This window comes from Triticum aestivum, chromosome 3A, assembly GCF_018294505.1.
Source record: "Triticum aestivum cultivar Chinese Spring chromosome 3A, IWGSC CS RefSeq v2.1, whole genome shotgun sequence".
NCBI classification, from domain to species: Eukaryota; Viridiplantae; Streptophyta; class Magnoliopsida; order Poales; family Poaceae; genus Triticum; species Triticum aestivum.
This window is the reverse complement of record NC_057800.1, coordinates 374,131,372-374,145,023: the sequence shown is the minus strand read 5'-3', so window position 1 is coordinate 374,145,023 and position 13,652 is coordinate 374,131,372. Positions and strand designations below refer to the sequence as shown.

Genomic DNA, 13,652 nt, shown 5'->3' with positions numbered 1-13,652 from the left:
CCGGCTTCTCCGCCGACTGCTGGGGCCCGCCGACTGGTGGGCCTCGCCGACTGGCTCGGTACGGAGCCGACAAGCCGCGTCCGCCACGGGCGGGTCTTGCCGGCTGCTGATTACTGTAGCCGTGCTTCTAATGACGCAGGCTTGGTCATGGAATCGTGGCAACAGCCCCGCCGCCTGGCGGACGATCACTATTGCCACTCTCCGTCACATCTGGTTAATGGCGCATGGGCCCTGGGGGAGGAGCTGGCCGACTCTCGGGGGCCGACTCCCAATGGGTCTGACTGGTGGCGCACTTGCCGTCTTCTGGGGTCCCACTGGCTGGTGGGACCCGCCACCCCAGGGTCGTACAGACAAGCCGTCGTGGGCGCATGATTCAGTCCACTGGTGTTGATGTCAGGGCCGGCACAGCAACAGTGCCACGCCGCACAGAGATCTCCCTTGGTACGGCGTACTATCGCCATGCCTGCCCTTGGAAAGGGGCGGGAGCAGGCTTCACTGTAGCCACTCCCCTGTCCTGTCCCTCCTGATGAGGATATGGGGTTTGTTGGAGTCGTGGTCTGACTCCCCAAGGTCGGCTTCTCGGGAAGTCAGCAGTCAGGAGTCGGCTTATCCTGAAGTCTTTCCTGGGACTCGTCCGCGAGTGGCTAGTTGGTTGCCTTGCCGCCGACTTCTCTAAAGGCGGCTCTGTGTCCTGGGGTCTTGAGGGGCTTAGCCTGCCCCGATGTCTTGAAAGGTTCTGGGGCTCGAGTTAGCCTACCCGTAGCCCATTACTCCGATAGATCTTGTGAGTGTTGATGACATGTTGTCATTTTGGACAATATGATTGTCAAAGACGAGGGTAAAGGGGCAGCCCGAACTCATGATTTTTAGAAGCCCAAAGTACAAGTCCACATCCTATAACAAGATGCAGATCATATTCTGAATTTTCTGGAGATGCATCGGAATCTTCAAGATCAATAAATGCACATGCAACTACTCAATGATCTTGTGGAGCATATGTGGACCCATAACGAAAACCAAAGAGTTTAATGGTTGAATTGTGCATTTCTATAATCGGGTCATGAAGGCATGTGGCTCGCGAGGCTGGGCATGAGGGGAGCTCCTATGTGACACTCTCTGTGTCAGAGATCCGACGTTTGGCATAGGGCGCGACTCACCTAGGCCGTCCCATTTTGCAGTGGCAAAAATGCCAAAAAAATAGCGCGCCAGAGTTGAGCTTCGAACCCGAGACTTCAAGGTGATGCGCGCGTTGTGCTAGCCAATCCACCTGACAAGCCCTGTGCTAGATATGCAACCCAGCTATTAAAGAAACAAACAAAAGCGGCAAAATCTAAATGTTCACAAAAATTCCTAAAAACTAACCACTGTAACATCTAAGAATTTGTAACTAAAATGGCAGCCCAGTGCATATGAACTATAAGTTGCACAGAGTTAAACCTTTTAGAAATTTCGAACATTATTTTCTTTCTGAAACATGTAAATATTTTTTGACACGCAAATATTTTCATATTCATGAAAAAAACTTGAAAATTTCGTGAGAACAAAAACATTTTTTGGGTTTCTCAAATATTTCTCAAAAAAGCAAAAAAAATGAAAATGAGAATACTCTTTGAAATCACGAACAATCTTTTAAAAACACAAACATTTTATGGAAAACAGGATTTTTTTTGAAAATGCGAACATTGTTTGAAATTATGAACAAAATTTCCAAAAAGCGAACAATTTTTGAATCTGCAAAAAAAATATGAAAACATGAACATATTTTGAATATGTGAACAAATTTGGCAAAACTTGAACTTTTTTGAATTTGTGAAAAAAATTTGGAAAAACAAAGAGTTTTTGAAACTACGAACAAGTTTTTCAAAAGTGCGAGCATTTCATGAAAATTCCCCAAACATTTCTGAATTTGCGAACAAAAATTGAAAACATGCACATTTTTTGATATGTTAAAAAAATTGGAAAAGCCAGAACATTTTTTGAAATTCCCGAACATTTTGTGAATTTGTGAACAAAAATTGAAAATCATGGATATTTTTCCAAAATTACCAACAATTTTTAAAAATGTGAATATTTTCAAAAATTCCCCGAACATTTTTTAAATTGCGATTTTGTTTGATAAAATGAACATTTTTTAATATGTAAACAAATTTGGAAAAGCTGGCATATTTTTTGAATTTGTGAACAAAGAAAAAAAATGCAAACATTTTTTGAAAGGACCGCACTAACTTCCGACTAATCGCTAGGTAGTAATAGATATCTTTAACATCCACCGCCGGTGGTTCATCTCTGCTTTCCATTCTAGACAGAAAAGAATATAAAAAAGCAAAAAATAACTAGAAAGGGGACTTGAACCCAGGTCTATTGTGTAGCTACTAAGCCCAAGAACCAACTAAACCACCTTTACTTGTTGTCTACTAAACATAAACATGGTATTTGGACCCTCTTCTTTCTACCATCTTAGCAAAGAAAGTTGATTTAAGTTTGGTAACTTTGGCATAAACAGCGTGATAACTATAACATGACCATCCTGATAACTTCAACATTAGCACCCTGGTAACCAAAATAGCATGGTAAGGTTGATAACTAAATCACTTTCTAGCTGATAACTAGAGTGTGATAACTTTGATAACTTTAGCATGATAGGGCTGATAACTAAATCCTTAGAAGTCTGACAACTAAAGCGCGAGAAGCATGGTAACTTTGGAAATGATAAGGTTGATAATTTCAACATTTGCAACCAGCGTGATAACTATAACATGACCATCCTGATAACTTCGACATTAGCACCCTGGTAACCAAAATAGCATGGTAAGGTTGATAACTAAATCGCTTTCTAGCTGATAACTAGAGTGTGATAACTTTGATAACTTTAGCATGATAGGGCTGATAACTAAATCCTTAGAAGTCTGACAACTAAAGCGCGAGAAGCATGGTAACTTTGGAAATGATAAGGTTGATAATTTCAACATTTGCAACCTAGTAACAAATAGCATAGCAAGGTTACATTGTTAGAAGGCTGATAACTAGAGCATGAGAAGCATCATAAGTTTAGCATGGACATCATGATAACTTTACGTAAAAATTATGAGGATATAACCTTATATAAAAATTATCAGGATATATTTCAACAACTCCCACCCACTCCCCCCATTTAAAATTTATCATGGTGTTTGAGCGTAAGTTATTAGCTATGTGATGCATAAAAATACCACACTTTGCGCACACACATTATTGGGGAGAATTTTTCAACAATCCCCACCCCCCGTTCAAAAGTTGCCATGGTGCTCATCCATAAGTTATCATATCTTCTATACATATAGTATCATGTATTTTACGCAAGTTATCAAGGTATATATCAACGAAATAATTCCCTCAGTCAAAGTTACCATGGTGTACGTAAATTATCAAGTTTGTGGTGCACATATTATCATGTCATTAAGAGAGAAGTTGCTAGGGAGTATGTTTGAACAACTTTTTTCTCTGGGTCAAAGTTATCACGGTGTTTGTAAGTAATTTACAAGGTCTGTGGTACGTAAATTATCATGCAATTTACACGGAAGTTACCAGGATATGTTTTGACCAACTTTTTCCTGGGTCAAAATTACCGCGTTGTTTGTATGTAAGTTATCATGTATCCATGCAAAAGTTGCCGGGGTGTGTTATTGATCTTAGTTGATAATCGTACGTATAATGTTTGTAGTGTACTTGGTTGTTGAGGTACCTGCTTGATGTGTGGTCATCCGGATGCGCGCATGGTCAGGCATAAAACTTTCTAATTTAGTATTCATGCATGACTCGGTTACTAGACTAGTTGGTAGCCTCTTCTCACACATCTTTTTTAGCGTTAAAAAATATAGAAGGAAAGAGCTGCAGCAACGGTATCAGTGCACACCATATCAATGAAAAAACTGCTTAAGAAGGAAAGAGTGGGCGGTGTCATCAGGATAAGAAGGACATAATTTAAAAGGAAAGCGGGATTAATAGAAAAGAGTGGATGGGGTCAGCGTAATTTGAAGGGAAAGCGGCGAGGTCCGCGGGAAAAGCGGATTCGTTCGATGCAGATCGTGCGCCGCACGGGTCGTTCGGACCTGTTGCTAAATTTCAGATGTTCGGAATTTAGCTTTCTTGTTTTTCAAATTCCTCAAGCATTTTCAAGAGCATTAACATTTATGAAATTTGTGAACATATTTTCTAAGTGGGAACATTTTTTAAATTCACAAACATTTTCTAAATTTTTGAACAAAAACTAAAAATGCTAACATTTAAAAAATTGGAATTCTATTATTTTTTAATTTTCAAACATTTTTTGTAAAAGAAGCAAATAATATTTGAACTTATGATTTTTTATGAAATATTTGAACCAGGAACATTTGTTGAAAAATGATTATTTTTTTAAAATGCAAAAAAAATCTTGAACATTTGATAAGAATAAAATATTCCTAAAAAATAAAAAAATGGGAAAAATAAAAAAGGAAAGAAAAGGAACTTCGAAAATGGAAAATAAAGAAAAAGAAAATATGGTTTAACAACCTTCTAGAAGTGCCCAAAATAAGAAAACAGGCTAGGAACTTTGAGAACATTCCCAAAATTGGGATGTGTGAACGCGCACCTCGCTGCTGAATGGGCCGGCCCGTGTCAGTCGACCGCGTGTGCGGCGTGCCAACAATTTGGCGCGGAATACATGATGTAGGGTAGAACCCTATACGCCAGATCTTTCACAAAAGGAGCGGATCCCGCGAAGAACATGAGAGGAAAACAAGGGGAAACACGAGAGGAAATCACTCAAACCAACAAGATACGTTCACACATATGCTAGATCCTCGAAACATAAAGAGATACACGATCCGAATCCAAGAAAGGACGATACATAGGTAACCGGTTCTTCTCCGTGAGGAGGTCTTGAGGTCTTCCCGTTAGGGGTCTTGAATCCAAGTGGATCTTCTCCGAAGAGGTGACGGCCCCTCGTGATGGAGTAGATCTAGATGGATGAGCAAAGCTCTATCTCACATATGAGCTAACACAATGCTAACCCTAAAATGGTGGAGGTGGAGGAGTATATATAGTCTAGGGCCATGAAGGGGTAAGTGAGGGGCGAAACAGGTACATGGGCCTTGGCCCAAGTCTCTGCGCGCAGGCAGGCCAGAAGTTCCGGGCAGGGACGGAAGGTCCGGGCTCCGGAAGTTCCAGGCATGGTCCAGGCTGGACAGAGAGTTGGCGCGTCTGAGCGTCGCCTAGAGTGTCGAGGGCCGGAGGTTCCGGGCAGGCCGGAAGGTCCGGGGGCCAGAAGTTCTGGGCAATGGTCAGAAGCTCCGGGCTGAGTAGAAACCTTGCGCAAGTCTTGACGTTGGTTGCTCCTCCTCCTTCTTCGGGATGGTTGATGTACCTGATCACACATAGTATCCCTGACTTAGTTAGCAACCATGTCTCACTCGAATGGAAAGGGGAAGCGTTTAGGAACGAGTTCACCTTGTGTCCAATGGTGTATGCTCGAGGTTGAGGTCTTGTCATAGTGTACATGGGGATGATCATAGGATGCTCCGCATCATCTCCGCCCCTTGGGAAAGATCCGACCTCGGATCGTGATCCTCATCACCATGGAAACGGTTGTCGTTGACGGACTTGTAGTTGGACATAGAGGAAGGCATTGTGCAATCCAAGTACTCCAAGGTGTCTCCGGTAAGTGGTGCATGCAAAATGAACAAACACAAAGTACACTTGGAAATACAATGGTTAGCGCACACAAAGTGTCCAAGATGTAAGAATGAGTTCGTGCGGCAAGGTTGTTCGTGACAAAGTACATGAAGCTTATCAAGATGATATAGAGTGATATGCAAAGAGTTCATGGGAGCAAAAGAATTCATTGTGCACACAAATGTGTTGTGAATATGATCAATGCAACCACAGTGCAAAATGATGTCATAGTGAGACAGTTTATCAATAGCATGAATATGGAAATGGATGCTCAATATGAATAAGTTATCATGCAATTGATGGTAGGCAATATGATCATGATGTATGAATATGCCATCAAGAAAGATCACAACAAATTTGCTAAGAAAATGCACAAGCTCATATATCATGGATGACATGGAATACAAGCTGCAACAAGGCAATCATAGTTTGTGTCAATCCATGCATAGGGTGCAAACTTGCGGTAAGTATGAAATGTCCATCGAGCATGACATGTGGGAGCACAATCAACAAATATGTATGTTTTGGTGCAATGTGTCAAAGGAGTGTTGATGTACCGATGTTCGATGTCATGGCATGACTGGAGTTCCGGAGGTGCATCCAAGAAGTCTGAGCGTTCCTCAATGTGAAGGTCCATAGAGCCAATCTCCAATGTCGGTCCTCCATCCAATAGATGTATCATGTAGATAAGAAGGAGACATCAATGAAAGAATGACCCATCCAATATGCGTATTTTAGGGTGGCTCAAAGAGAAGGAGTTCACCTTTAGGAGATTCTCGCAAATGTTGGTGTTGCACATCATGTATGCCTTCACATAACCAATATGTCTCGTGATGGTAACGCCTTGTGAATCCTTCAAAATGAAACAACATGACAAACACTCGGAAAAACAAATGAGCTTAGTGCAAATGCAACACCTAGCATTCGTGTGGTAAAATACCCAACAAGTGTTTTCATCTTTCTTATCATAAGAAAGGATAAGGTGTGGTATGGTATGAAAGCATATAATGCAACTACAACCAAGGACAATAGGCTCAAGTAAACAAGCAAGCTTCACAAGTAATATGTCCAAGTCTGCAAGATTAATAAGCATAGCAAGTTGGCATTCAATACAAGGTGATACGAGAGATGCAAATAATGGAGACAAGAGACAATGATCAAGACAAATCAAGTGAGAGGCGTGAAAATCAAGTGAGAGACAATGATCAAGACAAATCAAGTGAGCAACAAGTATCTCCACCAAGCATGCAAATCCACATAGTAGTAAAATGGTGGCTCATGGGTAAATGCAAACAAGGGTCACACTTGCATGGCAAAGACATAGAAATAGGCATAACATGCAAAGTGAGCATGATATAATGGGCATAAGGTGACAAATGGTAGATAGTCCATAGCCGTGTGAGAGCCAAGTAGAAGAGATGCGCGTAGTCGTTGCGCGAAGAGAACGGTGGTAAGAATAGTCAACGGGATCCCAAATCGTCGTTGCTCTCAAGAGCTTGTTTCGTCAACTCTTGGGATTGAGAGGTTGACGAGTATATGTGAGTACCTACACAAAACAAAGGCAAAGGTAAAATTGTGTGTGCGTGGTATATGTACACATCATCCATCATGATGCGCACGTGCATGTGTTGGTTAGCACAAAATAGCCAATGCTCAAATAAATGAGATATGTGATATAGAAACATGTCATCCATCATGATAGGTTTATTGTTATGTGTAGCATAATGAAGACTCAAATTGTGTAATGCATCATGAGAAATATGTAGAGCATTATTATTCATGGAATGCATATGATGCAAGCAATTATGGGAATCATGCAAAGTATGGAATGCATCAAAATCTCCTAATATGTATGAGGAAACTATGGGGATCTCCTCATGAGAATTAATGGAAACATCACATGAATAATATTGACAACATCCAAAACAAAGCATATTTGGTTCTATGTGATCATGGCATGGTATATTAGATGAATTGCGCAAATCATGTAAAGGAAGCATGGCGATATCATCACATGAAAAACAAAAGCCAATGACCATAATCTCGTCATCTATGCCATAAGTGCAAATGAGATTTATTTTAATGGGGCATGCATAGTTACTATGTTGAGATTGAAATGATGCAATATGAGAGATCTCACTCATAGCATATGACAAGTTTAAAGGATTATCAAACATGACGTGACCAATAGAATTTTCACATGATATCCTATGGAGCATAACATCACAAGTAGGCAATTCAACATGCTCATCATCATATTCATCATAAATGGGTGGCATATTGAAACAAGACATAGTATGTGATGAATCCATGGGGTGATCATCATCATGCAAGCAATCATTGGTGAGATAGTCCACTAGTGGGATAAGAGAAGCACCATCACCTATGTTACCTTTGGAGCATCGCTCATGTGTTTTAGGTGAGGTGTCGAAGACCAAGTCGTGTTCCTCTTCATCTTGATGGAACCATGTGGGGGTGCATCATCGTCCACCATGGCCATCATCGTCTCCATTGAAGGTATGGACTCATCGAAGATAGGCATGTCATCATGTAGGAGACCTAGCACCAAAGAAGAAAACACACTCAAAGTAGAGGGTAAGTCGTTAGAAATCATAGTGGCCTCACATGCCCTATCAACTACCTCACTCACTAAGTGTTGTGGATCACTCACTCCCTCTTGAATGCTCTCACTCGTATGGTTGGTGGAGTCATTCAAATGGCTCTCATCCTCACATAGGATGTGTAGTATGCTCTCAAGTGTGGGGCTAGTGGTGGTCACATTCATCCTCTCATAGGAAATGCACTCAATGTCACATATGGGGGAGTCACTCATATCACTCATGGTGGGGAGGCTCTCCTCACATGGGAATTAGGGCATCTTGTCATATGTGGGTGTCGGAGAGATGTTGGTGCAAATGTCTCCATGCTCAACTCATATCGCCGCCTTGGTTGAAGGGATAGTCCCATCCTCAACCTCCTCATCCATAACGCCTCTAACGATGAATGTCGTAGGATGTGGCAAAACATCACTCTCCTCCGAGATCAAAGAGAAGGTCTCATGTGCGCTCGGGTAGCTTGACTCGGAGTATGAGTCCAATATGGGCATCGTCTTCATGTTGTTGAAGTGGTTCATACTCGCCGCCATGGTCGAAGGGGATGGCCCTTGCTCAACCGTCTTGTCGTCGTCTTGTTGTTGGAGGCCCATATGATGTGGCACCTCGTAGCTCGTCTCCATGACCGAAGGGAAATTCCCATGCTCGGCCATCTTCCTTGAGGGGCTTCCGAAGATGGAAGTGTCACCCTCGCTTGAGGTGGTCGCCTTGTTGTTGAAGATGTCAATGTAGGCAAACTCATGGGAAGTAGGCAAAGATGTCGTACGTCCAAAGGCAAAGATGCCTTGATAGCACTTGGCGAAGATGCCGAAGTGGTGGTGGTAGTAGCCGTAGCGTCCTCTTGGTGGTGCTTGTCTTGCGGTCTTCTCTTGTACTCATGAAGTTTGATCGTAGCTTGATGTAGAGCTTGTTGGGACTTGTAGGTAGGCGCATCTCGAGCATCTTCATGTTGATGGTGTCGTTGTCGTACTTGAGCTCGTAGTAGATGTCGTTCATCGTCGTCGTGCACATGTTGCTTGGAGGTGACTTTCCCTTCATGACGATGTGGATCATGAATGTGATGATGGTTACCATGGAGATGTGGACGTGGACGATTTGAGCTTGCATCGCATGGGCGCTCTGAAGATGATCGACTTTCTAGCCATCGCCTTGAGGATGATGAAGCGGAAGAATGGTTGATCAACAAGGTTCGAATCTCCTCCATCCTTCCATCTTCCTCCTCCTTTTGTGCGGAAAGCTTGTTGTCGAGGTAGTCTCTTGTACGTAGATCGAAGTGTCGCATGTTGATGGCGAGGTTGTCAATGTGCTCTCGCAATCTTGATTGTGCACCTTGCATTTGTCGTTGTAGATCAAAGATGGACGCTTTGATGATGTAGTTGTTCGCGCCGTCGTTGTTGTGGAAGACCGGAGATGAAATGCCTTGCCTATTCATCACAAGACTCGAGCAAATATGAGTGGAAGAAAGAGAAGAACTATACCAAATGTACCTTGACCGATATTGAAAATGGATCATTGATCACTCAATGATGTAACAAGAAAATAGCACAATTGGTACCGATCTTGTCGATTTCTCACACCTACACAAATAAGGCTTATAGTGAAGCTTGGCGAGGATAATGACACAAAAATTTGATGCAAAATGTTAGCAAGAGTCAATAATGTTGAAAGAGATTCAAAAATTCGCAAGTAAAACAAGTAGACCAATAGCAATGAATGGCACACGGAAACGCACACACGGATAGATAAATGGGGTCGTGTAACCAAGTGTGACGCCCTCGATTCAATCGTACACTAATTATACACGCAAATGTGTACAATCAAGATCAAGGATTCACGAGGAGATATCACAACACAACTCTAGACATAAATTAAAATAATACAAGCTTTATATTACAAGCCAGGGGCCTCGAGGGCTCGAATACATAAGCTCAAAAACACAAGAGTCAGCGGAAGCAACAATATCTGAGCACAGACATGAGTTAGACAAGTTTGCCTTAAGAAGGCTAGCACAAAAGCAACATCGATCGAAAAGGCAAGGCATCCTGCCTGGGAGTCTCCTAACTACTCCTGTTCGTCGGCGGTCTTCACGTAGTAGTAGGCACCGTCGGGGTAGTAGCAGTCGTCAAAGGTGGCATCTGGCTCCTGGACTCCGACATCTGGTTGCATCAACCGGAAAGAAGAAGAAAGGGGGAAAAGGGGGAGCAAAGCAACCGTGAGTACTCATCCAAAGTACTTGCAAGCAAGGATCTACACTCCATATGCATCGGTATCAATGGAAAGGGTTGTATCTGTGGATTGGACTGCAGAATGCCAGAAAAGAAGGGGAAAGCCTAGCCTATCAAAGACTAGCATCTTCTGGAAACCACCATCTTGCAGCAACTGGAGGGAGTAGAGTAGCATAAAGTAGTAGAAGTGTTATCAACCTCGGCCAGAGATCCTTTCTCGACTCCCTGCCAGAAAGCAATCCCAGAGCCATACTATCTAGTTCTCATCATAATCCAATTCTCATCACAAGTATCCAGTTATAGTTGTACCGATCGGGATACAACTCTAAGTGTCCGTTACCGTAGGATAGGCTATCGATAGATGTTTTCTTCCCTGCAGGGGTGCACCAACTTACCCACCACGCTCGATTAACTCCGGCCGGACACACTTTCCTGGGTCATGCCCGGCCTCGGCCAAACAATATGCCGCAACCCGACCTAGGCTTAATAGAGAGGTCAGCACGCCGGACTAAACCTATGCCCCCAGGGGTCATGGGCCATCTCCCCAGGGACTCCTGCACGTTGCGTGGGCGGCCGGTGAGCAGACCTAGCTACCTCCTTCAACAAGGCAGGTGCTTACGCAGTCCAACCCGGCGCACGCCGCTCAGTCGCTGACGTCTATTAAGCTTCAGCTGATGTATACGACATAGAACGCCCATACTATGCCCACGTGATGGTTAGTGCTATCAGGCCAGAGGCCCCTCGGATCAAATATTCAAATCGTAGTGGATTAGGAACGCGCGGTAACAAGCAGAGACTCACGAAAGATGTGACCCCGTTGCCCCGTCTCGAGGACTTGCGGCAAGGGCTAGGAATGCCCGGCCACACCTCGTAATTATCTCGCGGGCACCCTCCAGGTCAACCCGTCTCCGCATCACTCGCGGGAACCCCTCAGGGTCGACCCGCCTTTCCAAGTAACAGTGGTAAAGTCCAAGTATCCATGTGTCCAAACATCAAGGGGAAAACCCGAGGAGTCACCCTCGGTGAATTCCATTCGAGGTAATCATCAAGGTGAACGTAAGAGGAATCACCCCCGAGGTTCACACTTGAGGGGTTGCACGACAGAGTCATATCGGAAGTGGTTAAGGCGGAATCACCCTCGATGACCACGACCGAATAGCTACACTACAGGGTTAACATCAGAGGTGATGTAGAGGTCTCACCCTCAATACTCGATAGTAACCCAGTAGTGTCGAGCAACTAAGGGGAAAGTGATGTGCAGTGTCGGGGCCTGGTCTTCGATCCCGTTGATCGGGTCTTCAAAGATGAAGCAGGGGCAACAAAGACATGATGGGGGTCACTGATGTATCACTAACCAACCTATACTAAGCAGTTTAGGATAAGCAGGTAGGTAACAATAAGCAGGTTACAAATGCAGGCTATGCATCAGAATAGGAGCAATCAATTACAGTAGTAAAATCTAATGCAATCATGAGAGAATGGAATGGGCGATATCGGGATGATCAAAGATGGGGCTTGCCTGGTTGCTCTGGCAAGGAGGGAGGTCGTCGGTGACGTAGTCGATCACAGCGGCATGGGCAGCCGCCCACGGGGTCAATCGAAGAGAAGAGGAGGAGAAACAATAAATACATAGCAAGTAAGTGCATAACAGGAAAACAGACATAGCTAGACGTGTTCTAACGTGGTGCTACATGATACCGGCGAAGGGGGATAACATCCGGAAAAGTTTTCCCGGTTCCGGACCTGCGTCAAATAGATGACCGGAGGGGAAATGTTTCATGTTCGCTATGCTTGGGACATGTGGCGGGCGAACGGACCACGTATTTGGATTCGTCTCGTTGTTCTGAGCAACTTTCATGTATACTATTTTTTCATCCAAAATACGAATTATTTTATATGATTTTTCAAAGTTTATTTGAATTTTTGGAATTATTATATTTAGCTTAAACCGAATTGACTAAGTCAATTTTGACTAGTCAAAGGGCAGTTGTGGCTCACATGTCATAGACTATTTATCTAAACAAATAAATAAACCTAACTTATTTAAAGGGGCTTACATGTCATCTACTAGTATTAGACTTACTTAGCAGAACGCACGCACCTAGTAGTACTAATCTAAGCAAGGGCCTGGCCTAGCCCAGCCGGCCACAGTACGCACGGCGCACTCACACACCACGCTGCACACACACCACACCACGCTGCTCACAGCACACACGGGCGCACACGGCCATGTCCAGCTGCACGGACACACACTATGCAGAACACACACACTACACTCACAGCTCGGCCATGCCTGGCCGTAGCAGCGGCGGCAGCGAGCAGCGGCATCGACAGACAGTATCGGCAGCAACAGGAGCGACGCAGCAGGCGGCGGCGGCAGCGGCAAACAGCAGCGACGGCACAAGGGGCAGCCAGCAGCAGTACAAGCAGCAAGCAGTGGCAGTAGAGCGGCAGTGTAGGCGTAGGCGGGCACGGACGGCCAGGTGCGCGGCGGTAGAAGGAGCAGTAGCAGCTAGCGCGGGCAGAGGAGCAACGACACAACAGCAACAGCATCATAGCGGCAGTAGCATCAGCAAGCAACATAGCGGCAGTAGCAGCAGCAAAGCAGCAGCATGAGCGCATACGCGGACGCCGAGATTCGGCCATGACGGAGGGTGGCGTGCACGGGTACAAATCGAAGCGGAGACATGGGGGAATCGAAGGGGATGCTCACCCTGGTGTTTGTGGTTGAGGTCAGCGAGCGCGGGGTGGCCGGGATGCGTCGAATTTGATGACGAAAGACGGCGGTCGTGGCGAGGAGACGACGACGATGCAGAGCGTATGGGCCGCCTCGACTCGGTTTGGTGCTCAGGACGGACGAAGCAGGCCACACCGGACCTCCTTGATGTGCTGCCGAGCGACGAAAACGACGGTGGCCGTGATGATGACGGCGACGGCGAGGTGGGGCGGAGGAGGCCGACGAGGCCGAGCGCGAGGGAGGGAGATGGGGGCGAGAGGAGGAGGGCGCTAGGGTTTCGGGGAGGCGCCCGGGGGAGGGGGGGGGGTTGTAGGCAGGGGCAGGGGACGGATGGCCGCCACGCACGGCCATCGCCGGCGGATGGACAAGCGGGGGTGGGCTGGGTAT

General features: G+C 45.0%; 1 long non-coding RNA gene across 1 annotated transcript; it reads right to left on the bottom strand.

Moving 5' to 3' along the window:
- Positions 1-10,159: 10,159 nt before the first annotated feature.
- LOC123061331 (uncharacterized) lies at positions 10,160-13,554 on the bottom strand. The gene is made up of 2 exons (XR_006428909.1): positions 13,242-13,554; positions 10,160-10,459 (listed from the first exon to the last, which is right to left on the bottom strand). It is a non-coding gene; the product is annotated as an uncharacterized lncRNA (long non-coding RNA).
- Positions 13,555-13,652: the final 98 nt, after the last annotated feature.